Source organism: Octodon degus, unplaced genomic scaffold, assembly GCF_000260255.1.
Source record: "Octodon degus isolate 3935 unplaced genomic scaffold, OctDeg1.0 scaffold00028, whole genome shotgun sequence".
Taxonomy (NCBI): domain Eukaryota; kingdom Metazoa; phylum Chordata; class Mammalia; order Rodentia; family Octodontidae; genus Octodon; species Octodon degus.
In genome coordinates this window covers 17,323,427-17,349,887 of record NW_004524604.1, presented here as the reverse complement: position 1 = coordinate 17,349,887, position 26,461 = coordinate 17,323,427, and the positions used below count along the sequence as shown (strand labels likewise).

The following is a 26,461-nucleotide window of genomic DNA, read 5'->3' as shown; positions in this document are numbered from 1 at the left end:
GAAGAAGAAGAAGAAGAAGAAGAAGAAGAAGAAGAAGAAGAAGAAGAAGAAGAAGAAGAAGAAGAAGAAGAAGAAGAAGAAGAGAAGCTTACTAAAGAGAAAAATCAAACAGTCTCAAACTGTAAAACTGCTAGCCAGTAGGGGGCAGACCAACAGTGAGCTGGTCTCTTCCCTCCGATCAAGCCTGTCGGCCTGTCTTAGAGCATCTCTTTTTCCTCTGGGCCAGGAGAAGGGTGTGAAGCCCAACTATCCTTCCGAGTTTTGAACAAACCTTTCAGAGATCACATGTGAGACTCTTCGGATAGCAGTATGGAGAAGGGGCCACCAGCTGGCAGGATTAGCCATCCGAACCCTCGACAGTGGACAATTGAGACAAAAAGAGTGGAAAACAAAGCAGCACGAAAGCATTGATAGAATAAGGAGGGTGCTCTCGCAGGCATTGTCTCTTTTAACAAAAGTTAATCCCAGTATGGTAACTCAGGGTCAAGATACGAGGCTTTGGGGTTTTTTTCCTGCTCTTATCCCTCTGAACAGGTGTAAGGTGTATGGCTCAGGAGCTCCTGCCAGTGAATATTTTTATTCTTCCTTTGTTTGGGCTTTCCTTTTCAAGCTCCCAACAAGATCATTTTGCCAGGGGAATGTTTCCTTGTGTGTGCAGGGTTTCGGGGATTGTCTGCTCTGAAAAGCATCAGCAGACGATGATTAGGAAATGTGTTAAACCTGCCATCAGTTTGCTTTATTGATGCAGGAGTCTCAGTGGGTCCTGTGCAGAATAGACCATTCCCCAGGCAAGCAAGTGCAGAAAAGCCTGCATTGGTAAAAAGGATGAGCCAGACAGAGGCAGAAGCCATGAGAGGAAAAGGACAAGCGAGAAACAGAAGGGTAGAAACTGAGCCAGAAGTCCCGAGACAAAGCCCATGATGATGAGAACAAAAGCTTCTGGAGACACGAGAAAGGCAAGCTGGTTATCACAGAAGCTCTCCCAAAACAGGGTTTTTCAGAAAGTAAATAAAGGTGAGTGGTGAGGAGAGATGAGGGAGCGTATGTGTCCAAGAACTCAGTCTGCATTGATGTTTCTGACTATCCAGCTGTTTGGTTTTAATAAAATACCCCACCCCAAAATAGGATTGAATTCTGCCACAGAGAAATTCAAAGTTGACTTGGTGTATGACACCTGGACAAATGGTAATTATCAGTATAATTCCCTGGAGGAGAGCTGATAGTTTAATATGAGAGCTGAGCTCACCATCAAAACCTTTCAGTGTATAATCTTATAACCACAGCTTGCTAGTGAGTCAATGGTTGCTCAGTGAAGGGTCTATAAGACTCCAGTTCCTCCTGCAGAGCATGAGTTCCTTCAGGTTATTGCCAAGTGCCGCCAGCAAACAAGACCGAAGACACTTCCCCTCTCAATAAGATGTCAAGGCTCACTACCTGGGTTGCTCCAGTCTGAGTGTGTTTGATCCACACTCACATACAAATATGTTTAGGACCACAGGAGCTTTTTAAAATGTTGAACTTGTTAACAGGCATCTCAGAGCAAGGAGGAGTTTTATACAATACATCCAAAAAGCAAGCACCTAAATCAGCATGTACCTTTGGTCATGATCAAATGGTACTAAAATTTATAAGATCTCATGTTTGGGAGAAAAGAAAGAAAGAAAGAAAAAAAAATATATATATATATACATATATATTAGCTAATATAATTCTACTGCTAATTTTATTGGTTTATTGAAAGGAAGAGTTAATGCTTAAGTTTTTTGTGTGCTTAAATATGGTAATCTGAACAACGACTTTGAAGCTAACAATATGCAATATAACAACCATTGTTGATTTCCAATCATCTTGTTTTGAAATTCTGTGCCATTTTTAACTTTTTTTAATTCTCTTTAAAAATGCTTTTTTTTTTTAAAAAAAAAAAAAAGATCTCTTGTTTGGAAAGTCTGTTCAAATTAGAAGCAATAGGGCTCATGTCATTCAAGAAATATTTGCTGTGAAGTTCTGTTAGGAATACAAATAAATGTCCTGTTAATCAAATAGAAGAGAGAAAGAAATACAGGAGGGTTTTTATTTATTTACTTATTTATTTTGTGTTTTAGGGAAGGGTCTGCAGGGTGTTCAGGGTCTCACTACTAGATAGGACTCGCAGTGATCCACCCGTTTATAGCCTCCCAAGAGCTGGGATTACAGGCGCGTGCCACCATGCCTGTCTCAACTGCCATCTCAGTGCGCCCTGGGGACTGAGTCAGCATGGCAGGCTTGGGGATCGAGCTCTAGGCCCCTGTGCCTGCTTTCAGGCACTTTAACCTGCTGAGCTATTTGGCTGACCCAGAATTTTTTAAAAGCACTAAATAAGTCATACTTCAGTACTTATCTAGGGCCGGGGAGATGGCTCAGTGGAATAAGCGCTTCCCTGGCAAACACAAGGGCCTCAGTTCCCTGGTTCCACAAAAAAAAAATTATCTAATTTATTCATAATATATATGCTTGACTTTAAAAAGGAATTTGACGCCATTTGACAAATATTGCCTATATATAATTCCTTATGTACCTTTATGACACGATCTATTTCATAACATATATACATATGTTTGTGTATATGTGAACTTTTTCAGGTGTATTAGGGGAAAGAATAGGAGAGAATTGTGTTGGAAACCAAAAAATAAGTTAAAGCAACTTGGTTCTGAATTTCTCTTTAAGTAGCCTAGAAAAGGGAAAAAGAAAAGATGACGGATATGGTGTAACTCATGAAGAAACTGAGGTTTTGTAAGAAACTTGCTCAATGGATAACCTGGGCGACACAGTGGTGGTCTCAGGACCGAGTCTCTGTACTGCACTACCAGGTAAGTCACCACGTTTTAGCCATCAATTCCTCTTCTTTCTCTCTGCACCCACAAAAAGGCAAACAAATGGCTCTTCACCCTCCATGCTCTTTCATAAAGAGAAAATATCCAGAGACCTTCTTGTGCCACAGACACGTAAGAGGACCTCAGGATGCAAGAAAGAAAATATTTTCTTCATGGAACAGCAGTAGGAATCATGCCTTACGAGCCTTATAGTAAATGAATTAAAGCCATTGAATGACCAGGTAGGAGCTTTACAATGAAAAGCAGGTGACATATTGGTGTAGTTCCCATACATTATCTGATTCCAGTGCTCTTGGTGTGCTTTCTTAAAAATAACTGTGTCCCAAATTTCCTGACAAACTTTGGCATCAGCATCTCTTTGTCTTATAATCCTATGTGGATAAAACACGTGAATATCAATGTGCAAAGATTTTTAAAAGTATATACAGCTTTCCTACATCTGTGGGTTACACATCCATGGATTCAACCAACTATAGATCAAAGATATTCTGAAAAATAATTGCATGTGTATTAAACATGTGCAGACTTTTCCTCTTGCCATTAGTCCCTGAACAACACATGAACCATTTACAGAGCATTTGCATTATATTAGGTATTATGAGCAAGTTGGAGATTATTTAAATTATGAAGGAGCATGTGTGTAGGTGTGCAGGTGTGCAGGTTATATGCAAATACTATATAATTTTATGTATGAGAGCTGAGAACCCTCAAAGTTTTGAATCTGAGGGGACCCGGGAACCAATCACTCATAGATACTACATGAGATGTTTATATTTTCAAAAGCACGTGGGTCCTCATCTCCTTGCTCATCAGAACTCAAGATACTCTGGGGAGAATGTAAGTTTGTTAGGTGGATAATTCATTGTTGTAGTGGCACAGACAGGGTGGAAAAATACCAGTAGGAAGTTATATTATAAAAATGCATGAAATAAAATACTTCAAACTTCAATATCAGCCCAAGAGTACTGTCTTTCTGGTGCTTCTCTTAATTGGATAGTGAATATTACATAGCCCATTGTCTCATCTATCCAAGGAAGCACAGAGTTAAATTAAATGTCTAACTGTAGTAACAAATTAATCCATTTAATTGATTTCTTAAGTGGTTTTGTTCCTATTTTTAATTGTCTTGTTACTGTATGCTGCCTCAAAGCTTTTTAGAAAAGGCATAAATCATGTGTTAGCAAATGCACAAAATAAAAATACCATCTACAGTAGCTTAGGTAAATTGTAGGAGAAACCAATGAATTCATAGGAGAACATAAGAGAAAGTAAAGAATGAACATTACAGGAACTGCTCCTTGTAACGCCAGAGATGATCCATGGGGTCACTCTGTTCACAAATGCCCGAGAAGGAAGAAAAATAGAGCCAATGTCAGGAAGAGGTCAGGGCTTGTTTTTCTTTTCAATATAGATTGTGATACCTAAAGCAAAATCACCAGACAGAGTCAAATGCCTTCAAGTTCCATGTAAGTAGCACACAAGAGTGACCTTACGAAAAGCCACAGCGAGGTGTGCTTTATAGGGAAACAGAAAATGTACTTCCACTATTCATGTCTGGATTTTTGTGTAATATGCTTCAGTGGAAAAGAATGGCATATCTTCTGGTCACAAATATTGGTCACATGTCCATCTTTTGAATCCTGATCTAAATCATTAGTGGAATTCACTCTACCAATGATTTCTTGACTACTGGTGCCTGGGATGTGACACTGTTTCCCTGTGTATGGATTCTCAAATCAATAAATATCTGGGTTTCCCAGAAACCAAAAGCCACACTGAGAACTCCAAAGGTCTCCATCTCCCAGAATTTCAAACAACCGCCTCCCACCCAGCGTGAGAATCAGTGTGACCAGTTCCATGGATAACTATTCCATCTTTTGACATTTTCGTATCTCATCTTGTATTTTTGCTTCTTTGCAATAAACTTGTCACATGGTTTTCAAGTTTTAGAACAGTATAATAGGTGACCCTTTCCTTTATTTTCCGCTGGATTCGCAGGGGTATTCCTGAAGGGGCTTGCAGGAAATATGAAGATAATGAGATGAGGAGGAGGAAGAAGAAATGATCAAAGGCAAGTCAAAGCAGTCACTAGGCAAAAGAAACAGCAGGGAAAGTATGTGCTGAACCCATCATCTTTGTTACTGCTACCACCACAGCTTTTCAAAGCTGCTCTCTTTCATCATCTTCTATCACCTCGGAACTTTCCCAGAATGCTCCATTTGAGAAAAACTGCATTTTGTATCATTGGCTCTCAAATGAGAGTAGAATCCTGTCTTAATGACTACCATTTATTACAAACACCCAGTTCTACAAAATAAGGTCACAGCCAACTCCTGGTCAACAGCCCTTCCTAACCCAGGGTTGCTGTCATGGGTATAATTAGCTTCCTTAAATGAAAAACTCCTATAGAAAAGATCCATTTCCAAGTATTTGTTTGTTTATAATCGACGTAGTTAATGGATCTACTATACGTAGGTGTTACATTCAGAAATAGAAATTATTTTTGCATGACCATGTTGTAATATTCTTAGCACATCTGACATTGATTCTCAAAGTAGCGCTTTTCTGTTTTTTGTAAGTGGAGAGTCCTTCAAACTTACAAAGCCCAGGGTTTTTTTTTTTTTTGTAGCCATCTCCCCCAAGGAGATCGTGACCTTGTTTTTAAGAAAGGAGGAAGGTCTCAGGGATATGAAGACTTAGAGCTATTTGAAGACAAAGTTGTTAATCGAGAAGAGAAAATGATCCAGGGTATGGGTAGTGGGATGACAATTCAATTGATGACAGGCAATTTCAAAAATTTAAAACACAGGTGAGTCAGAGAGGTTATGTAGAGCAGGAGATTCAGATCAGGTAAAAGTCAAAAGGTAGAAGTGCTTCTAAGGTTGTGGCAGAACAACAAGGAAGGGAAAGGGTGGGGGAGGGAGGGGAAAGGGACCCCATAAATCCTACAGTAATCCTTAGTATCAAACTGGGCTTTAAAATGTAATGTCTATGCTTACCGACAAGATAGGAAAGATTGCAAATAAGAAGGTATTGACAAGCTCCAACAGACTCTGAAACTGACTCAAGGCAATTCTGAATTTAAAAAATCAATCTGTGCCATTTATTAATTATAATATCTACTGTGAATATTAATTACATTGAGGGCACTATGCTGCGCATGTTACAGAGATTAACTCTTTGCATCTTAACGACACAGTAGCACCCTCACTGCGCAGCTGAAGAAACACTGTACAACTTAGAAAAGGTAATCTCTCCAAAGACTTTCGGCACAATTGAGCAAAGTTGTCCAGTCTCAGTACCCACCTTTGCCCACTGTGCCACATTGCCTCTTTCCCTTGTTTAACAAGCTCTGCTCTTCTCTGGGTGCCAGCCTCCGGGAAGGCTACACCATAGCTTCCTGGATGGGCCCCAAAGTCCTGTGTGTGCTCCTTCTCCTCACATCAGAATTGCTCGAGTCAAGGTGGGAACAGGGCCTACTCAGTCCACGCAGATTCTCCTCCCAAGAATTTGGGATTGGAATAGAAATGGCCAGTCCATCTGCTTAATCTGGTTTTGCTGAGAATGATCAATGCAGTCCCTGAAATATCTGCTTTCTTTCCTCCAGGTCTATTGCAAGGAAGAAAAAAGGAAATAAGTGGGAAGACACAGAAAAGAGTTTGTTGTTTTTTAAGTGCTTGCTTGGTTCTCAGTGGGTGTCCAGTTTCCTAGTTCAGTTTTCTCTGGAGGCCCAGCTCCTTTCTTGCTGTTAGATTTGGTGAGACATCTTCTCTCCTCAAGCTAAGTATGGGTTTGTTGCTTAAGCTGCCCTATGTTAGTTTCTGACACAACCAGAGCCACAACAAAAATACCACAGTGATATCTGACCTGTGACTTCTATGCTCCTATGGTGCATTTATTCCATTCAACATTTTCTGTCTTCTGGCAAATGAATGATACTTTCCTAAATCTCAGAGATTTAGTTTTGGAATAATAAGAGTACCATGAGCACCAGCATAGTCTCATCTTCTATTGTACGGACTGGCAGGAACACAACACAACTAAACCCGCTGCCAGCTGGATCTCTGAACCAAACAGCACACGCTTTATTGTGGACATTCACAGATCAGTTCCACCCAGGAAGTGAGCAAATGGGAAGATTCAGAGCAACGGTCTTTCAGCTGCCTTCCTCTGGAATGACGCAGCCAGCCCTCTTAGATACCGTCTGACAGACCGATACTGTACCAAACATGAAGGCAGTAAGCACTAGCATCATAGAAATGATTAAAAATAACCACCATGGAAACATTTAAAATCCCAAATACCCCTCTTCTTTGTAGAGTATCTTCAATTTTAATGATGTTTGGGCTATTACCAGGGATTGAACTCAGGTCCTTGTGCTTACCAGGCAAGTGCTTATTCTACTGAGCTATCTTCCCAGCCCAGAACTATTCTAATCATTTAACGGTTACCTTAAATTCAAAGGCCATGGAAATCTTTAATAATTAAAATAAAAAAAATTAAAATAGTCCCTGCTCAAAGCATAATTTCTGTATTCCAAAGTAAAATCTTGCAATGAGTTGTCTTATTTTTGTGATGCTTACCAAAGACGCTTTCCCAAGTAAACTCTCCCTTTATAAAGGAAGTGGAGGCAAGGGTACTACGAGGGATTATTTTCTAAAATTGATCTGAGCTTGCCTGAGCCATGAATATGCATGCGGATGAATACAGAATAAGGAGATGTCTTCTCACCCTCCTGTCACAGATGAAGGTGCTGCTGCCTAAACAGGAAGGTCGCACAGCAAAGTGTCCAAATTCTCCTCCCAAGAGGTTTTTTTTTTTTTTTTTAATAGAAATGACCAGTCAGACTGACTGAATTCTGGGTGTGCTGATATTCTTGCTTTAAAGCTCCATGTTTTACTACTTCGATGAGGCTTGGGGCCAAGTGTCTTGGAGATTTCATAACCATAGAAGGCAAGCCTACCGTGAAGAACTCCGAGCAAATCAGAGGAAAAATAGTCAGCAAAATGCCTCCACCCTGGAGGAGGCACTCTGTTCTGGGCTTCGCTATCGTCTCACGCTGTGCTTTGGACTCTATTTGGAAAAATCAAAGAGGACACGTAAAAAAGAAGAGGAAGCAAGGTTTTGTTGATGTCATGGGTAATCCTCAGATCCCAGCAGATCCTGTTAGCTACCCACGAGCCCTGGGCTCTTAGTGGCATCTTGTACTGACTAGCCTTCAGCGTGCAGAATTGAAAATCCATGTCCTCCTTGTGAGATAAAGGAGTCCCACACCCTGTCCTTCAGAACACAGGCTACGAGATCCAGCCCACAGTGGCATTCAGATATACATATCAGCCTCTAAAACAAGAGCTATTTTAGTTCACATACCCAGAAATTCACATCCTTCCACCATTTAAAAAATCTTGGCCTTATCTTACTAAACTTTAAAACAAAGAATTTTTGAGTTAAAGAGATCCAGTCATCTGATTTAAAGTAAATGTTTTCGGGGGCCCAGCCCTAGCTCAGTTCTTTAAGTGGCTGCTTCCACAATGCTGGCAGCCTCAGTTTGCTGTAGTTCGATCCCCACAACACTCCAGCCATGCAAAAGTGCCCTGAAGGCATTCAAGGAGCAAAACACACACACACACACACACACAAAAAAAATTCCTAAAGTAAATGTTTTCCTAAACAAGTATGTTCAAATAATTGATGTGTGGTTTGGTCGCTGTTGTTTTAGAGAGAAACACAGGCTCCTTCCATTTCTCTTTGATAATAAAATGCCATCAAGGGTTTAGACTCTTGGTTTCTGTTATCAATTCAGCTGCTTGTGATAGGTGTTACTAAAAAGCTTTGAAGTGCTTGTTTGTACATGCCAGATTTTCTTTAATATACCAATCGATAAATAATTCCACTCTGCAATCTTTCAGAAAGAGAAAGAAAGCCTTGAAAATTGAAGAAAATAAAGCAAAATAAAATATTTTTCTCATTTCTTTATTTGTGTCATAATCCATGGAATATGGCCCAGGAGCTCCATCTAGTGGATCTTTTAGAAAATAACTCAGCTATGCACGCTCTGAACACAGGAAACTGGGACGCAGCCATCAAGTAAACCAAATTATCTTTTTCAACACAAAAATGCACTGATGAAGTGTCTGATATAGTAACTTGGCATCATTTCTTTTTAACTAGCAGCATCCATATTCCCTATGTTATTATTAACAGATCTTTATTATCTATTATTATATATTGTTATGTTATTATACTATTATTACATCTATTATTGTTAATAGCTTTTGAGATTACCCTCGAAATCCCACCCTTTGCCATAAGGAAAGCAGAATATTGGGTGTTTCTTCCTCCTCCTTCCTAAATCCACATTAAAGAATTTCTCCGGATTTAAAAAATATCCACTCTGTCTGGGCAAGGGAAGACAAAGGGATCACCACTCAGCAAATGCCTAATCGTTAAATTTATAAAAAGTTTAACGGAGAGAGTTGTCAGCGGTATCTGACCCTTGAGGACGGTGCTCCGAGGTGCTTGAAGAGTCAAGGTACGCCACGATCTGTAAGTCCTAGGCCTCCCTGTCTTCTCAGACAGCCTGCGCCCCGCCTACGCCCACGCAGCAGCCTGGGGAAGCTCTGAGGACTGCACGCCCTTTTCCGGAGAGGGTACTTCTAGCATCCTCCTGCAAGTTGCACTTCATCAAGCAGCGCCCCCTGCTGTCCTCAGAGTAACTTCTGGGAAACTGTTAGGTACAGTCACCTCCTGTTTCCACCCAAGTGATCTGGAAAGGCTAAGGATTCCTTCACTGAATTTCCCATCTTCTTTTCATTGTGCCGGGTATTCTGCTTCAGGCCCCTGAGTTTATCCTCAGGTAAGCCAGGAAAGATCTCTAATTTCTGATTCCTAGGGCTCAGACACTAGGGTCTGTGACATGGTCAATATTTCGTCAGGAAAAGATGGGTGCATTGTAACTGAGCAGCTATCTTGTTATATCTATGGTGATCAATAGGTTAGCTGTTTATTAATGACTAGCACATCTTATTTGACAAGGAGATACTTGTTAAATTGAATTAAACAGCATTAAATTACATGCCAGTTGCTTTCCACTGCAAAAAGGCATCAGTGGTTGGTGCTGAAGACTTGCTGTGTGATTAATATAAATCTACCATTGCTGGCATAAATCAGTTGCTCGAAAGCCAAACTGGACCCTGGGCAGCCAAGTTTAATATTATTTTTGTGTCACATTTGAGTTTTTATGCAGCTAATTGTGTCAGTATCCTCAACTGCTAAACCCGCTGCCCTTTTGCCATGTAATGTTACAGTGTCCTTTCACTCTGTCCCTAACTGCATGTCTCATTCTGACCAGTTGGATGTTACCAGACTTGACTCAACAGGCACCTAGAATGTGCTGGCAGGCATCTACTTTCTCTCTCACACATCTGCAAACACCATAAGAACATGTCATGGCCAGCCTACTAGAAGGTGACATTTTCTACTAAGAAGTTTCACATAGTCTTGTTTATATGGAGGTGAAAATGTTTGAAACTTCTTCAACAGTAAATGTGACTTTTCCTCTATATCCTACAACATAATGCTTTTTTAAAAAAATCAACGAATATTTAAAAACAACAGCCTAATATTGTGAAGAAATGGTTATTTCCATGTCTAGCTCCCAACCATCTTTTTCACTTTACGCATCTCTATGACAACTTTCCATCTTATGAAGTAATAATTATGAAGGGGAAGCTTAACAATTTAGAACTGACAATGTGGGCAGTAATTACACCTTTCTAGTTTCTCACCCCTTCACAGTTTGGTCCATGACAAAATATATTCTGCTGAAGTAAGCCCAAGTGAATTCTAATGGTTTATCTGTTTGTTGATTAAAGTAAACAGGAGACAGCCATAACCTCTCCCTTGGTGCTTCCATTGGACGTGTCCACCTCTATGAGCATTCCCTTTGGCTTCTTATTCTTCTCTACCTCCTCCCCTCTCTCACACACAACTCTCACTGACTTGAAGGGAACCTTCACAAGCAACTCCTTACTCACATATTCTAAACTACAGGGTCGAAACCAGATAAACATTTCTGCTGAATGCATAATGATGACCGTGCTACTACACAATCAAAAGAACCTCATCTCTTGAGGGACTACATATAAGAATGTCATAGGCAAATACTAAATGGGGACCATGTATACAAGCTTGAGCACTTAAGCACAAAGCTTAGACTGCCATTGATATTAGTCCTGTCCATTGCCACAACAACCCGTCTTGTGTTTGAGGCCCACGATGAAGACGTTGAGAACCATTGTGCTGTTTTTAAAGGAAAGATGATTCTCGTGGAATCAGATAGAACATGTGGCCCTGGACTGTGTGGCCTTGGTAAGAGAATACTTCTTACAATATATTGGAGCTCAGAGGGTGCTGTCTTATCTAGACACTAAAGGAATGGCTTTAGGCAACACAGATCTTTTAGGTTAAAGGAATTATGACTACAGATTGAAGTGCAACTACTGAGATGTGCATAACTGTGGTCATAGTAGATGCTTTGAAATTAATTGTAGAGGGCCGGGGAGATGGCTCAGTAGAATAAGTGCTTGCCTGGCAAGTGCAGAGTCCTGAGTTCAGTCCCTGGTACCGCAAAAAAAAGTGATAATAATAATTGTAGAATAAATGACGTGGCATGTTAATATGTTGCTGTAAATGGGGGATCAGTAAAATGTGGGATCCAGTGGAGCAAGATAGAATTTCTCAGGAATTTTCCTCCTTTTTATTTTAAAGAGAAAGAAATAAAGGTAAAAATAAAACAATTTCAAAACAGGTTATTAAGAGAGTTACAATAATTAATACAGCACGTATTGTTGTGTTCGTGGTTGTTATTCACAGTACAAGATATAGGCATGTTATGTTGTCCAAGTAATATTAGCACAAACCTTCCTTTACAACGTGCTGAAAGAAACTAGTTGTATAACTATCTAATTATCTTGCGCATAAACATATATTTTTTCTTTTCCCCTTCTTTTCTTTCTCCTTTCCCCCACCACTGTTTGCCTTTCTTTTGAGCAGGTTTTTCCCAATTCACTTTATCTGTTGTACATTTTGGATCTTATTTACTCATTCAGTTTCTCACACTAGGAAGACAAAATAATGTTCACACATACGGGTCTAATTTATTCCACTTATGAATATGGTGTCAAGTTGTATCTATGTAAAAAGGTCTCCAGTGTATCCCTCTTTATGGCTGAGTAGTATTCCATTATACATATTTTTTTTTTTTAAAAAAACCACATCTTTTAACCATTTCTGAATTGATGGGCATTTGGGTTGTTTCTAAGACTTATCTATTACAAATCATAGATAGATAGATAGATGATAGATAGATAGATAGATAGATAGATAGATAGATAGATAGATAGATAGATTGGCAGACAGATAGATAGACAGATCTGTGATATGATGCTTTAATTCTTTTGGGGAGATAACTAGAAAGGGAATGCCATGGTTTTTGTGTAGTTGTGCCCCCAAAACTTCATGCAGCCATTACGGCAGGTTTCTACAGTTGTGATTAATTCATGATCCCATGCTGGGGTTAGGGGTGCGAGTGCTGTACCTGCCCTGGGGTACATGGCCTGAATACAGTCTAAGGAAGGGAGAGAGGCTTGCTAGCAGCCACAACTGCTGCTTCTCTCTTCGTTGTTTTCTGCCACCATGAAATGCTGCCCTCTGCCAGGTATCACTCTCAGGCAAGTACGGACGAGAACACCCACTAACTGTGACCTAAACAAACCTTTGGGGATGTTGGTTATTTTGCCCCAGCAATGAGAGAAAAGTAACTGAGACAGGGAATAGCGTGGTCAAGTGGAACCTCTAATCCTAGCTTTTTAAGGACTTGTCACACTGATTTCCACCGTGGTTACACCAGTCTGTGCTCCCACCAACAGTGCAGAAGGGTTCATTTTTTTCCCCAGAGCCCCGCCAGCATTTATTATCAGCTGATTTCTTGATGTTAGCCATTTTTTTTTCCCACGGTAAAATGGAATCTCAGTGTTGTTTTAATTTGTACCACATGAATGACCAGTGATGCTGAACGCTTTTTCATGTATTCACTACTATTTGTATTTCACTGGGAAGAGCATATTATATTCATCTCTGATGTCTTAGGGACTTCTCTGATTCTGATGTCTGAACACTGTTTTATTTCAAGAAGAATAGACTCCTACCACTGTGAAATAGCTACTATTCCTGCTCATATTTTATCACTTAGACAAAAAAAAAAAAAAGTTCCATCGGATAATAAAAAGCTAAAAGCAATAGTTTCTTCTAGAGTACGGTTTGTTCCCTAAAAAATACATACATACAAAGTAAATAAACAAATAAAATAAAATAAAAAATAAACTTCTAAGGGCCCAGTCAAATGGTTCAGCAGATGAAAGCACCTGTAAGCAGGCTCAGGGCCTGCGGGTTCGATTCCTGGGCCTGCCGTGTCGGCCCTGCCCTTGGGGTGCACTGAGACCTCAATTGAGACTGGGCGTGGCAGTGCGTGCCTGTAATCCCAGCACTTGGGAAACTAAACAGGAGCTCACTATGAGTGCAATCTGGTAGCGAGACCCTGAACACCCTATAGACCCTTCCCTAAGAAATACAAAATTAAAAAAAAAAAAAAAAAAGAACACCGTTTGTCATGAAAGCTATGGCTTTACAGGTCCGTGCTCAAGTCTCTGCGCATGTGCTTATTTTTATTATTTGTTTCTTAGCTGAGCTATTGAATTTTTCTAACCCTTGATTTCCTCATCTATAGTGAAGAGAAACAACAGTTTTCAGACTTGAAGGAAAAAAATGTGTGTAGAGTATTTAGCACCTGACACATAGAGGATAGTAAATATTAGCATTACTGGCAATTAAAACTGAATCAAGAGCCAGCCAGATAGCGCAGCAGACTAAAGTGCCTGTTTAGGCAGCGTGCAGCAGCAGGGGGTTCAATCCCCTGTGGGCCGCGCTGGCTCCGCCCCCAGGGCGCACTGAGAAGGCGATTGCGACTGGGCGTGGTGGTGCGCGCCCCGTAATCTCAGCCTTGGGAGGCTGAAAGCAGGAGAATCACTAGGAGTCCGATCTACATAGTGAGACCCTGGAGACCCTAAAAATACAATAAAGAAAGAGAGCGAGCGAGCGAGCGAGCGAGCAAGAGAGCAAGAGAGAGAGAAAGAATCAAGATGATGAGGTAACTGAAAATAAAGTTATATTTTATAATCTTAACAAAACATGAGGGGTTTCTCCAGCTTTAACTACAAGCTTAGCTTGCTTTGGACCCTTCTGCATCATGCCTTTCTGGGGTACCTAAATTCTCTTTATTCCCTTTGGAGGAGCTAGGCAGTCCTAGCCCATGGTAACCTTAGCTACAACAAGACTATTATGAATTCAGTAATAGATACCACCCTATTTATTGTTTCACTCTTCTGTCCCCAAGGCATTTCTCTGAAACAAAACAAAACCAGGAGAAAAATACAAGAAAACAGGATAACTACTTCTTTTCCATACTATTACAAATGCTTTTGTTTTTGCTACTTTCTGAGTAGCTTTGTGTCCCCACCAATCCCCAAGAAGCCATGCCGACTTGTAATTCCATGTGAATTAATGAAGAAAAATTTCATGCAAACAAAAAAAAATATAGCAGCAAGTTAGGCCAATATTTAAAAGACAGACAGAGAGGAGAAAGGTGTCTCCTTTGTGGAGAATCTGGTGGGCAGTGGCGGCAGTGACAATGGGATGGACAGAGCCGCATATGTGTCTTCATTTAGGCAGACAGGTCCAAGACAAACTCAGTGCATGCCCTACTGTGTGTGTGTGTGTGTGTGTGTGTGTGTGTGTGTGTGTGTGGTGCATGGACACAGCAAAATGTTCGCAGGGGACTGAGAGTGGTGCAGATGGGAGGCAGACAGCTGACATCCGGGTAAGAGTCTGTTGCAGGACAAGGAAGGAAGAGTGAATGGGTGAAGTGGGTGATGAATGCCTGAAATTCAGTCTATGGCATCTCTGTGAAGCCGGCACATGCAGATCATAACTGGTCACAGAGGTCCCTACCCCTGCTGCCTGGGTGCTGCGCGGCCTCTGTGTGTAGTGCACAATCAGAGGGAAAGGGATTCAGTTTTATGCACTCAGCATATTGAAGGCTCAAAATAGAAATAGTTTTAGTTATAGAAAAAAGTAAAAAAATAAAATTTAGAAAGAAGGAAAGAAAAAGAAAGAAATTAAGAAAAGTAAAGAAAAGAAAGAAAAAAGAAAAGAAAAGAAGTGTACCCTGAGTACACTCAAGATTGTGGTTTAACTTGTGTTTAAGGCTGGTATTAGAGAAGGAAGGCTGTAGTTAGAATGGCCTAAAATTAATTACATTTTGCATTTCATTGGGTGTTATTAGGTTATTGAGAGTTCTTATATCTTCTTGATTCAGTTTTGGTAATTTGCACCTTTCTAGGAATCTGTCCATTTCTTCTGTGTCTTTTATTCTGTGAGAGTAAAGATTCTCAAAGTAGCTATTTGATGATCTTCTGAATTTCCACTGGGTCTGCGGTAATTATACCCTTTTCATGCCTTATTGCTTGCATTTGAATTTTTTTCTTTCCTCTTTTTGATGAGGTTGGCTAGGGGCTTATCGATTTTATTTAATCTTTCAAAGAACCAGCTTTTTGATTCATTAATTCTTTGAATTGTTTTCTTCATCTCAACTGAATTAATTTCTGCTCTAATTTTTATAATTTCCTCCTGTCTTTGAACTTTGGGTTTGGTTTGCTCTTCCTTTTCTAGACATTTGAGTTGCAGAATTAGGGTATTTATAGGATGACCTAAATTCAGAGGTTAAGTCATATGCAGTTTATTCTTAAGCCCAAAGACTCTATCGAAGTTTCTGGGCATTTTGCTTTTCTTGCTGTTACCTGAAGTGAAAACAGTCTCTGGAAAGAACTGGATCCACCACACCATAGTATTGTAACACTACTGGCTAAATATTGCAGATTCCTTTTCACCTAAGGAATAGGGAGGCGTTGCTATTGTGAAGTGCTGCTGAGTGGCCCAAGTAGCTGCTCTGATTCCAGTTTGTGGAAAGCAGGTCTGGACCTGAAACCTGAAATATCACATGTACCACATCTCCCAAGGGCTCCCAGCCACCCAGTTATGATTTCAAAGGCAAGGCATCAACTCTGTGCTCCCACATGCGGATACAAAATATGGAGCTCCTGAGGAACATGGGAACAGGGTTGGTTTTACTGTTAGAGGGTGGTGAGTCAATGCTTCACATTGCTACTATTGAGAACCATGAAGGGGCTGGTTACTTGTTCAGATTTGTTTCAAGTTTGAGTGGGTGAACTATTGAAATTTCTGGTTCCATTTGCTAGAAGTTGTATATTAACCATCATTGTAATTAATGATAGGTACTCAGCTAATGCTTAAAAACTGGCTGTTTAAGACTAACAGCCCTAGTTTGTAGCATTTGTTGATTCTCATGGAGAAGCTATTCATGCAACAAATAATTTGACAACTAAGATAGTTGTACTAGTACTTTCTATTGGTTTATTGGGAGGAATGGTTAATACTTTTCTTTTTATGTATTTGGTTGTTGCAGGGTCTCAGTATGCAGCTCGGACTTGTAGTGATCCTCTTGCTTTCAGCCTGCCCAGCACTGGGATTACATACATGCGCCACTATGTCCAGACTCTGGCTGGCTCAGCCTGTCCTGGGGGGTGGCGCTAGCACGGCATGTGGTGCTCAGGACCATAACATGGTCCCTGCACTTACCTAAGCAGGTACTTTAGTCTGCTGAGCTATCTCACCAGCCCTATTGCTTTTTTTTTTTTTTTTCCAATACGGGGGAATTGAACTCAGGACCCTGTGTTTGCCAGACAAGCACTTACACTACTGAGCTATCTTGCTGGCCCCTATAATGCTTATTTTTGATCAATTTTGCATGTATATATCTGGTAATCTGAACTACTTTGAAGATAACAATATGCATATAAGAACTATTGTTTATTTCCTATTATCTTATTTTGAAATTCTGTATTGTTTTAAAATTATTTTTATTCTCTTTAAAATAAAATGTAAACAACAATTTGGAGCTACCCATGTGAGCTCTCTGGACTGAGGCTGGGAGGTGGTCAGGAGCAGTGCTTTTGCACTGTATTTCTACTATACAGAGGCAATAGCTAGTTCCTGATGAATATGATAATAAAGGTAGCCAAAGGTTAATGGCACGATAGATTTTTAGCATTTATTAACTGTGTTTTTACTATAATTTACATATTTATATGTTTATATAATTAAATTTAAAATAAGTCATATTTGACAGTTAGTTTACAAAATTACTGAAATGTTGACCGTTAGCTCTTAAGAGTACAAGTCACTGTATCTCTGCCTGTATCCCTGTTCTAGAATGGTTTCAACTAGTACGCCTAGTGCAAATGGTTGGTGAATTAGTTCATTAATTAATACATGATTGGGGCTGGGGAGATGGCTCAGTGGAATAAGTGCTTCCCTGGCAAGCGCAAGGGCCTGAGTTCAATCCCTGGTTCCACCAAAATAAATAAATAAATAAATAAATAAATAAATAAATAAATAAATAAAATAAAACAGACAAACAAACAAACAAATAACAATCCCCAGCACTAGAATTAATACATGATTGCGAGAGCTAAAAAATTTCCAAGTTCCAATGCAATAAAAAATTCAGGTTTTTTTAATTGAATGCTGAGGTAAGACAAAGAACATCTAAGGCAAAAAATTCTTTTTTTTTTTTTTGCATTTTAGGGAAGGGTCTACAGGGTCTATAGGGTGTACAGGGTAGGGTCTCTTTGCGTAGATTGGACTCAGTGATTCTCCTGTTTACAGCCTCCCAAGTGCTGAGATTACAGGTGCGCACCACCATGCCCAGTCTCAATCACCATCTCAGCCTGCCCCAGGGGCAGGGCCGGCACAGCAGGCCCAGGGATTGAACTCCTGGCCCCTGCGTCTGCCTAAGCAGGGGCTTTAATCCACTGAGCTATTTGTAATCCGCTGAGCTATTTACAAATTCTTAATCAATAATCAATGAACTAGAAAGCCGCTCCCAGGGCTACTATGTAGCATCCCAACATTCAACCTAGAAGTTGGATTCTCAGCTTGGCAGCTTATGGTAACCAACTGCAAGCCGCTTGTTTAGCCTCATGGGTTGGCGGACTGCACTAGCAGGAAGGCGAGCAGCGGCTGGCCGGCTTCCTCCAGGGCTCAGTTGTCTTTGCTGCATTTTCTCCTGCTTCCCTGCTTCGGTGGCTGCGCTGTGACTCCCCACCGTGCATTTTGTCTCTACCCGGCTCAGGAACAGGTGGCCTGGGCTTGGGATCAGCGCTCCCACTGCTGACCGCGGTGAACCTCAGCTCTCAGGCCTGTGGTGTCACTAGTTGTGGGGAGGACAGGGCGGCCCTCTGCTGGCTTTAGGAGGGCCCTTCCCTGAAAGGGGATAAGAAACAAGATGCATAAAGCCCAATGTGCATTGATTCAGAAACTAGAGATAAATTTTAGCCCCGGGAAGAAGACCTTAAGGTAACAGAGAAAATGAAGATGGAAAGCATTATACTAAATTCAGAGTTAATTAGATTAAGCTAAATGATGCTTCTATCAGGTCTGGCCCTTAAGTATTCAATAATTGATACGTTCCCCAGGACACTGGAGATCTAAATAATAAATAGTTCACTTCTTTCAAGCCCCACTAAATCATTTATTATCTCCAGGTAAAATTAGGAGGTTAGTTTAATTGATACTTAGGACAACTCTGCCTCAGAAAGTTATCATATATTTTTTCTGATGTTGAACTTTGATTATACAAACGCCCAGAGATAAGAAACGAGTTTCGCTGGGTACGTTCAAAACTGTTGAAATTGTAATTCACAAGATTTACCACTAGAGGACACAATATAAAAGCCAAAGTCTGTTGAACTATGGCTGGTGTATTATTTACCTTGTTGCATTCAGCTTATTTTGGAATAAGAGTTCCTGCTTCCTAGGTGGTGACAGTTCCTCTGCACTGTTTAAAATCCACTTTAATATAACCTGCACTCCAGTCTTCACATATTTAGAGTTTGCCTGACTGAAATCCACAAATAATTTTACCAAAATAGCTTTTCCCAACCACTTATGTTCCAAATTCCTTTCCTGTGGGCAGATTGCAACTTTGAAACAATCTTGAAAGTTAAATGTCGACTAGCACACCGGGTCATCGTTTTGCTCTTCTTGAATCTATGCATTGTGTATTTTTACTCCAGTAGTACGTGTTCGCAACACGCAGCTGCGCTCATCGAGGGCAGATGGTCCACGCCAGAAACATCTGAACTACTGCCTCCCTCCCTCCTCATCTCCTTCCTCACTCCTCTCCATGCCTTGAGCCCCTTTCCTTTTGCAAAAAGATGTTTCTTATTATTTCTATTTTGCTCTTTACCATTAAGTTTCTCATATAAGAGAAGTCGTGCATTATTGAAGCCTGTGCGTCTGATTAGTTTCACTTAGGTTACAGCTTCGAGAAGCATCCATTTTCCTACAGATGACTGACAAGCAAAGCCAAGCTTCAACGCCAAGTGACTGGGGCTGCCTAGGAGGCGAGGTGCGGCACTATCAACCTCTTTGTGCTGCAAACCTTGTTTGTATACCAATGACGCGAACAGCGAAGAAATTGTACACCGCCTCAACATGTTCTATATAAAGACTATCATCTTCAGATTTTAAACGTATATTCTTTAGTTCTAAAAATGCCCCAATTTGGGGGCATAAGCCGCTATATTTTCTGTTTTCTCAAAATGTGTTTTTATGGAAGCAATCAGATGTTTGATAGGATTTTAATGCACAGGACAAATTATAACTTATTTCTACCCCTAGGAGAGAATAGATATAAAGGTCTTTATTTTTTGTTTTTATATGTGCGGAAGGAGTGGATCGGCCCACCCTGGGGGTGAGGTTGGCACAGCATGTGGTGAGGGGATCCAATTGCCATCCCTTCTGCCGGCCTAAGCTTGCCTAAGCAGGTGCTTTACACTACTGAGCTGTCTCGACAGCCCTGTAAAGGTCACTATTAATACTGCTCTCAGTCTATGGACCAATGGCAAAAATGTTCCTCTATTTATGCAAGCTGGTGAAGGCTGTTTATACCTCATATTCTCTTCTTGATAGGGATTTCATGAAGTACACAGCAAGGCTGCAGGTGAGTAACACATATTAAATCTTTTTTTAAATTTTAAATATTAAATCTTAACCACAAAGCGAGTGATGAAAAAAATTTCAAAGCATTATAACATCAGCACTTCCATTTTAAAAAATGTAATTTGTGATTTTTTTTTCTTTTTTAAAAAGAGAGCAAGCATATAAAATACCATTTACAATAAAAGCTATTTCTCATAACTATAATTTCATCTGCAGACAAATGAAATCTTCCTTTCTTTTTTTCTGGAAGAACTGGGGATTGAACTCAGACCCTTGCACTTGCCAGGGAAGCGCTTATTCCACTGAGCCATCTCTCTGGCCCCAACAAAACTTATCTTTTAAGGAGACAAAAATTTACAACATTCAGAAGCTGACTATCTATCTTGTGGAAGAAACAACAATAGGGTCACCAAAGGGCACGCTCACCTTTCCTGGTGCCTTTCTGTCCCTCAAAACACTGGTCTGGTGTTGGTGTACCCATCAGAAAGTCATGCCTGAACCCAGTTCTTATGGGTTCTTCCTGGAAAAGAATCACTTAGATGTAAATGTGAATAACCAGAATCACTTAAAACTCAGCTGCCAAAGAAAAAACCCAAAAAACAACAACCAAAAAACCCCTCAGCTACCTCACACATAATCAACAGAGAAAGCTTATAGCACAAAGGAACCCTAAATAATAAGTTACTTCCCTCTTCTCTGTGATCTAGTAAAAGAAAAATTGAGTCAACTTTATCTGAACTAGGTTAGTTTTTGTCAAAAAGTAGCTTCTTTTAGAAAAAAGTGTCATCCCTAATAAAATGTTTAATTTTCTGAGGAACTTTAATTGAACTAGAATTTGTTCTTAGAAATTATCTACTTCACGAACTTCAACTGAACTATTTTTTAAACCAAAACCTAAAAGTGATTCTAATCATTCTCTTTTCTTATATGAAGTGGCCCTACCAAGAAGAAATTGTTGACTGACCTCCCTGAATATTTATTCTCAAGCTCTGTATGATAAAAAACATAAGCAAATTTAATAAAGTATTATTTCCAAATTATTTCTGTTGTTGATACTTTCACAAAATTCAATAAAAATGAAATGCTGAATAAATGACTTTTCATATTAAACAAAATGAGCTCAAATTTTTTCGTTATTGTACTTACAAAGCAGAAAGCAATTATCTTAGATCATTATAAGCATCTTAAATTCTTATTCTCAGTCTAGTAGTACTCAACTGACAGAAAAAGCATGCAGAAAACAATGTCAGTAGCGCTGTACTGATGATGTTTTCCTTACTGAAAAATTATAATTTTGACATGTGCTTAAATTAAATCTCTATAGAGTAATTAACATTACTCAAAATGTGTTTCAAAGTATCTAAATAGCTACGAACAAACTCAAGGCTTAACTAAAGTTTTTGTTCTTTTTTTCTTTTCATTTCATAGAACTTTTTAAAAATTCCATAATTTGAGGGCTGGGGAGATGGCTCAGTAGGATAAGCGCTTGACTGGCAAACGCAAGGATCTGAGTTCAATCCCTGGTTCTGCCAAAAATATAAAATAAAAAATAAAAATTCCATAATTGGTAGTGAAGGCTGGAGTTTTTCTGTATAGCAGGAAGAGAAACAGAGAATAGGCTTTGGAACTGTGTATCAAAGTCTAGCTAAGCATGTCTCTGGTACTTTACCCAAATAAAGACAAGAAATAATAAACAAAAGGTTGGAAAGCATTGTGTAACTATATAAGAAAATATCTCTAAAAGTAACTGTATTTTCCTAATCTGATATATGTTGTCTTGGTTATTTTTTTCTTGTTGCTGGGACAAAATACCCAACAACCAAAATTAAGGAATGAAGGGTTTATTTACCTCACAGTTAGTGGAGCTTTCAGTCCATACTTGGCTGGCACAAAGGCAGAGCGGCACATGGCAGACAGCAGCAGTTCATGGTGGCAGAAAACAGAAAAGAGCACAGGGAAGGGCAGAGCCGCAGCTGAGGCTGTGTGCTAGCCTCTCGCCCCTCCTTACATTGGTATGTAGATTATCTGCCCTCGGGTGGCGTAACACTCACACCCCTCATCCCAGCATTGGATCATGACCTAATCACAAACTCTCGAAGCTGCCCCATGACCGCATGAGGCTTTCAGGGGAACACCTAGACACAAACCATGACACGTAAAATCAGATAAATTTCAAATTATAAGAGAAAAACCTTTGGGGGATATTTCTGTACTTTTTTCTGAGAGGAAGAGTAAAACTAATTCTCTCTCTCTCTCTCTCTCTCTCTCTCTCTCTCTCTCTCTCTCTCTCTCTCTCTCTCTCTCTCTCTCTCTCTCTTTCTCTCTCTCTCTCTGCCTTCCTCCCCCATAAACTAAGCAGCCAAGCTAAAATGTACATCAGTGAAAGTGAATTTAACATTGGAGACACAGCTTCCGAAAAGTATAATTTGGGTTGAAATTGAGCACGTTAATGCAAGCTGACTTACTAGCTCTGTGTATGTAATTTCCTCTGAATTACCTAAATTCAGTTCTCTACGCTCCTCTGAACAGAGGCCTAGTAACAATATTAGAATCAGTGACATGAAATTATTCCTTGTATTAGTCATGGTCCCATCACTGGGACAAAATATCTGACACCCACCAAGGAAGTTAAGGGAGGAGAGATTCACCTTGGCTTATGGTTTCATAGCATTCCATCCATGGTCTACTTGCTCTGTGAAAGAAAATCAAGACAGAACGGCCTAGTAGAGCGAAAGTGATCACCTCATAGCAGCTTGAAGCAGGAATCAATAAAGAAGGCACCAAAGGCAGGAACATTCCCTCAGGTTGTGCCCTAGTGACTCACCGCCTCCCTCCAGGTCCTCCTTCCTCACAGCACATTCAGGTGTGAACTCATCCATGGGTAAGACCACCCGTGAGTGTAGCATCCCCATGATCTAATCATTTTCCAAAACCCGCATTCAGAACCACTACAGATTTTGGGGAAACATTTTAGGTCTAAACTGTAACATACATTGTCCTAAACAACGCAGTGGATTTACAACCATTTGTGGAGGTTGCTTAGGGAGGTCTTTTAAAAAATTTCTTATTTCAGCTGGCTTGATGGAGAAGTGAAAATATATATATATGTATATATGTGACTATATGTGTGTATATATGTGAATATATGTACATGTGATATATATGTATATATATGAATATATATAACTTATTTAAAAAGTTTTATGTAACCATGTTCAGATGTGCATAAGGAGATTTATGTAAATACTGTTATAGTATACTGTTATTATTTATCATCAGCTATCAAGTCTCAAACTTTGTTTTGAATAATTAACAAGAAAGGCTCGGATATGTCCCTAACATAATCATGAAAATTATTTTCAAAGTTCTGTGGGTTAGAAGAAATAGGTATTATCCCCAGTTTTGACAGATTTCAGCTAACATTATTCAATAAAGTAATTTAACTTTAGCTTCTTTATCCTTGAAGTAAGGGTAATTCTTGCCTAACTCCAAACAGGATAAGCTATATAAAAGAACTTTGTGAAGAAGGTAGAGGGCTGTAAAAACTGTACATTTTCTCCGTATTGCTAACATGAGAGTTCCTTACCACCAGAACAGGCCATCTTGAAGAAAAATCATTTCCTGAAGCATGTGCCTTGTGCCAAGCCGTGAACATTCTTTCAGATGAGTTTCCATTTGCTCTTCACTCTTAGGGGATAATGTTTCCCTGTTAAAATAATGTTAATTTCTCTCTGCTGTGATAAGGCTGTAGTGGTATTTAGCCCTGTGAAGTGCAGTGTGGATAACTTGTTAAGTAATCAGGTCATTGATTTTTGTGGAGGCCTTAAATCTGTATCCCAGAATGACCAGCATTGTGCTGAAAATTAAAAGCAACATCTTCACAATCATGTAAGCAACTTATCTACATAAGTTAGAAATCACTGATAGGCTAGTTGACAAAAAACAAGTTATGCAAGATCAATAGAAGACTAACCATGCAAGTAAAAGTTTGAGGCAGAAGTAGCATGTCCATGAATGACCTGTACAGAACCAGCTGGTGACAAAGTGCTGAAGTTGAGGTTAGTATTTGCAGGGAAGAAGCTGTTAGCGCATTACAGGTAAACACAAAAGTGTGTGTGTGGTCTGACAATATTACAATCACAGTTATGAAGAAAATGGTCTTCAGAAAGTATTGAATGACAATTGGTGATTGATAGTACAATAGGATCACTTTCGCGCAAGGCTTAGATTATGACTTTGTCAACAGTGTATATGGATACTTAAAGAGGGAAGAAAGAATATTAGGAGGAGTAATATCTATTCTTTAAAATAGATGAAGTAAGGTTCAACATGGGCAATTAGAAAAGCATTATCCTCATAACATAGTCTAAGGATTGTGAAGGGGACTATCACTTAAGTGAGGCTAAGCCATAGAAAGCTTCCTACTGGCCACACAAAGTCTAGCTCCTTCTTATTCTGAAGAAGCCTGCTATGAAGCAGAGCTGACATGTAAGTGCCATACAGTATGCAGCCAGTAAGCCAGGCCTGATGAGCTCTAGGAGTTCACACTCCTAAACAAGTTACAGTGCTAAGTATAGAAAGATACTAATACCTCTAGTTTTCATACGCTATCAGATGAATGGGCTACAAAATATTTTCATATTCCTTTTGCTCTCAAAGAAAGAAATACAGTTATAGATTTGTACTATAGACATCCTTTTTTTTTACATTCTTTTTTAGGTTAACAGACTTTTTATTAGTTTCAGTTTAAAGAAAAATAGAGCAGAAAGTATAGATCTCAATATACTCTCTCATTCCATTTCCTTGTTAACATCTTTCATTAGTGTGGTATCTTTGTTACAGTTGGTAAGACAATACTGATATATTGGGCTGGTGAGATGGCTCAGTGGTCTAAAGCACCTACTTAGAACAAGCTAAGCTAAGTAAAGCACAGGGACCGCGGTTCAATCCCCCAGCACCACATGCCAGCCAGCCCTGCCCCCTGGTGGGCTGAGCTGGCCACACACACACACACACACAAATAAATAAAAAAAATAAAAAAACTGATATATCAAAATTTACTAAGCCCATAGTTTATGATAAGCTTCATTTTTCAGTTTCACATTAGACATTGTATTATCTCTGTTGAGATCTCTAATATAAATTTGAAGATGCTTGAGAAGTGTATTCTATAAATAAGAATATCTACAAAATATCTTTCAATCTCTTTAATATTGTACAGGAAAAATTAAGAATTTGTGTTAATAAAGAAAACGTGGGGGCCCTAAATCCTCACCATCACAGGAGCAATCTTGAGCCTTTGGAGCTCCAGTGAGTTGCTTGGGAGGAAAGAAACGCTGCCCTCAATCCAGGAGTGACAGTGAGATGGGGGAGGGAAGAAACCCTGTCCACCAACCCTCTGTCATTCCCAGAAGCCTCAGTCTGGAGGAACCCTGGATCCTGGCGCATACTCCTACCCTGCAAGTTGGACAGCCACAGCCAACATAGGAAGTACTTGGAACATGGAAGCCTCTTCTCTGGAGAACCCAGCACAATTCACTCTAACAAGGAGAAACACTTTGGATACAAACTCCTAATTTATGATCTATTCAGTTATACAATTACAGACTTTGCTCCTATAGTCTAAAGTATAAAATCAATAGCTACCACAGTAGTTTAGTTTCTAATTTGGGCTTACTACTTATTGTATTCTTGTAGCTAGGATGTCATATCTGTTGTAATCAGTTGTCGTCCCTTGTGTAACAATACTGGGAAGCTCACCATAGCTCTACACCAAGACTGGGACTGAGCCAAATAAAAACCAACATCTCACTTTCAATTAATTGAGAAGGCAGGATCTTGTGGCACCAAGAGTCTCCTACACAGAAAGTATTCCTGAAGTATAGATTATTTCTGGAGAGGCCTTAGTATTAGTTATATAGCTGTATGCTACCAAAACTCACAAGGATCATCACAAAAAAAATAAAAAAATTTTGTAATATAAAATACAAAAAATGAGGGAGCAAAATGCAATCTCAGACATGCAGCCCACCCAAAACAGTCCAAGAAACATAGACATAGAATAAATTAAAGGTCACACTGCTCAAATTTCTGAAATAATAGCCATAAGGTAAAGGAACAATTCTATTGCCTTATAGAAGAAATCAGAGCACAAATAATCTTTCAGATAAAAAGAAATGATAAACATAATGAAAGAACTGCTCAGTATATTTATAGAAGACAGATTTTTAAAAAATAGAGGAGCTATTATGCCTAAGATGTTTGAAATGCAGTGAGATAGTGAGGTTAAGACTGATAGCCCAAATCGTTTGATAATAACAATAAGCTTTTCTTCTGGATGGTTAACAACCTAAGTTTGCAGACCAAAATTAGAGAAAAAGGAGGGATACAAG

At 39.5% G+C, this 26,461-nt stretch overlaps 1 protein-coding gene across 1 annotated transcript in view; it reads right to left on the bottom strand.

The window, feature by feature from the left end:
- Positions 1-26,461, bottom strand: part of Slc9a9 (solute carrier family 9 member A9) — a 711,270-nt gene that overhangs the window by 604,065 nt on the left and 80,744 nt on the right. The gene's annotated exons all lie outside the window — the stretch shown is intronic.